Source organism: Cydia pomonella, chromosome 25 (genome assembly GCF_033807575.1).
Source record: "Cydia pomonella isolate Wapato2018A chromosome 25, ilCydPomo1, whole genome shotgun sequence".
Taxonomy (NCBI): Eukaryota; Metazoa; Arthropoda; class Insecta; order Lepidoptera; family Tortricidae; genus Cydia; species Cydia pomonella.
In genome coordinates, this window is record NC_084727.1 from 8442681 (window position 1) to 8446060 (window position 3380).

The window sequence follows — 3380 nt, forward strand, 5'->3', positions numbered from 1 at the left end:
CTAGACACTACTCATAGTGTTGTGTTCCTCCCGGTGAGCCAACCAGAGCCAGACTCAACGAGGGGCGGGAGGGGGTTAGGGTCGGCAACGCGCATGTTACTCCTCTGGAGTTGCAGGCGTACATAGGCTACGGAGACTGCTTACCATCAGGCGGGCGGGACGTAGTATTAAAAAAAAAATCTTAAATCTGCTAAGCTGGCCTCTCACCTTAAGTTTGAATAACAGATGTATTATGTAATATCTTTTTTGTCTTGTTTTGTCTTGTTCATTCTTTCAAATGAACACAAAGGAGAGCAATTCACATTTGACTTTCTTCAACACAATTGAAACTAGCCTGGAATGGTACAGTTCTTAAAAATGTATACATCTCTTCACCTTAATCCATTGCAATAAGGTGAAAAAATGTATACATATTTATGAATTCGACTGTACTAATGGTAAATAGTATAAAGAGTAGAGGAAATAAGTGATTAGCTTGAGTTACCATTCAATTGTGGCAATTAACGTCCTTTATTGAGGCTATCTTGTTGGGAAATTTTAGATTTAACATACTTGGTAGTCAAACGAGGCTAGTGTGGAAGCTTTGTGTGGAAGTGCCACTATAAATGACAAGTTTCGATAGAAAATATGACTTTGAATATACCAATGGCTTTCTCGAAACTTATTTAAGATATATCATTTGATATTTACCAGGTGAAGGAAAACATCATGAAACTAGACTAATCTGGTAAGGGCATTTATTTGTGTGAAGAGTAGTGTACGGACAAGTGGTGGCATTTTGAACAGAGCAGGAAATGGAGTCCTATCTGTACGCTAGTGATGAGCAAGGATATTTGTTCCTGAGTTATGGGTGTTTTCTTTGTATTTATATATAGATAGATGTATAAAAGTCTTATTCAGCTTACTGTGGGACATTAGTAAATTTGTATAACAATGTCCTATAATATTTTTTTTATATTTTTAACCTTTTGATTTGAAGTAAATCAAAGATAAATTTATTTATTTATGAATTTATAGGAAACCCCCTTTTGGAAAAATACTTGTCCTCTCATTCATCTAAATCAGCTTAGCAATGCATACTCTACAAAGTAATACATGTAACAATTTAAAAAACTTACATACTTCACTAAAACCATTATACTTATTTTTGGCATTGTCCCAGTTGGGTCAATTACTTAGAAGGCAGGATAAAGCTGCATGAACTAATGAGTCACTGATGGCTCAAATTATTCTCCTTAGTTAATTGGAGAGTTGCCCATGGTATTAATTAACTGAATGCAGCTTATTAACTAACCAAAATGGGTTAAATACTGACTTAGCTCTATTCACAAGCACTCCCATGCCACACACACACACACATTGATCATTAGGCGGGTCCACACAGAGCGAGCATACGCGCGAGGCAATTTCCCCACGAACAATGCGGCCAATGTAGACGTGCCTCAGCCGAGGCGGTGCGCGCGTTTTCCTCGCTCGTGCAAGCTCGCTCGCTCGAGCGAATTGCCTCGCGCGTACGTGCTCGCTCGCTCGCTCTGGCACGTCTACACTGACCTGGCTAATGATTTATGTGTTAAGTTCTAAAATTTTTACTACATTTGTGCCAAATACAGGAAAAAGATAAAAATGCAAAAATGTGACTGAAAAAATGTGAGCTGTAACCTAAACAAATATAAACAAAATATTAACCTTCCTACTTTAAAAATATCAACAATCAAAAATAACTCTATTTCACATGTTTATCACTAAATACATACTCCACTCCACATCACAGTATTGAGAGCCCTCTGCAAGCTCGGCCAAATTTCACCTTCCCATACAAACAGAGTTTCATGCTTATTTTAAAACTATATGTTGGATTGTAATCAAACATTGCACATACAATAACATGAGGTATATCTAGGGCTTAAATATCAGTTCATATTGCTCCACCTAACAAAACAAAGGAAATAGAGCAAAAGAAAATTTTGAAAATTTTAAATTTGCTGTATTTTTTTAACTACGGTATCTGAAGCTACATAAACTAATTACAGGACTAGATATACCTTATCTTATTGTAAGTACAAAGTTTCAGAGCAATCTAGCTAGTCGTTTTAAAATAAGAGTGTAATTCCTTTTGTATGGAGAACCAAGCTTGCTGGGGAACCTTAAAGTTAAAATTGGTTTCCTAAGACACTGTCAATAAATTACTAGACTGTCTAGTAGTAGTTTAAAGTGTCACTTAAACTAATAATATTTATATATTATATATATAGATGTTTAAGTACCCTCAACACAAGCCTTATTGCGCTTACTGTGGGACTTAGTCAATTTGTATAATAATGTCCTATAATATTTATTTATTTAAACTAAATGATTGAATTATTGAATAGTTTTACTCTGGAAAATAGTGTTGATCTTATTTATTTAAATAAAACAATTTTGTTACTGTACCTATTGAAGACACATCCTCTACGAGTATGTTATGAATAGGGTAACCTACTCAAATTCGAGCATCCTCTTAAATATTATCATTAGTTACAGACCAAGTTTTTTCAACAAAATACAAGTTTGAACAAGTTCAATAACCTCTCACATATGACTACAGAAGGTTCCTTTGTGCTCCAAACCATGTGAAAACGTATATTAGCGTGCGCAAATGTCACACAAACCGTAATAAAAGTCCAAAATTAGACTATAAATAGATAAACAAATCAAAGAAATGTGTGTCCGCCATCTTGATTTTAAGTACTAACACGATTACTAAACTCGAAAGAATCAATTTATCTTTTATTTACTTACCTCTAATAAAACGGGACGATGTGAAGACACGTCGTATTCGAAATGTTTAATTAATATGACTTATTAATTAATTCGGTGATTTTATTAGTCGTTCGTTTCCTCTTATAATATAAATAGTCCATTTTAAGGTTCACTACACCATGTGCTTACTAAGAAACATTTGTTATATATATGCAACTAACACCATAACTGATATTATTTACATCACAAATTTACAAATATTTATAATCATACACTCAAAATAGAAATACGCAGTTTTGTGACTGCTGCATCTGACATTTTTGTTATGGTACATTCCTTGAAACGCTACAGTTTAATTTCTGTAAGTTAAAAAAAAACATAAATTTCTTTATACAAAAACACTTGTCGACAAGAATCTGCGTGTAAAGAAACGTTAAGTTTTGTTATATCCTCTATAAACGTTCAATATTACGTGATCGTGACAGTTGCTCACTTCACTCTTTCTAGTGATGATAGAAAGAGATAAGATAAACATAATATTGCGCAATATGATGTTTTGCATGGAGAACTATATTTCTTTTTACTATTGCAACACTAGACCAAAGACAATCACCGCTTTTTTTTTGAAAAAAAAAGTAGTC

General features: G+C 33.9%; 1 protein-coding gene across 1 annotated transcript in view; it reads right to left on the minus strand.

Annotated features, from left to right (window-relative positions):
* Positions 1-3086, minus strand: part of LOC133531784 (uncharacterized) — a 30354-nt gene extending 27268 nt beyond the window's left edge. Inside the window, exon 1 of the mRNA XM_061870181.1 lies at positions 2779-3086. The gene's annotated coding sequence lies outside the window, so the exon portion shown is untranslated. The remainder of the gene's footprint in view (positions 1-2778) is intronic.
* Between the last annotated feature and the right edge of the window lie 294 nt (positions 3087-3380).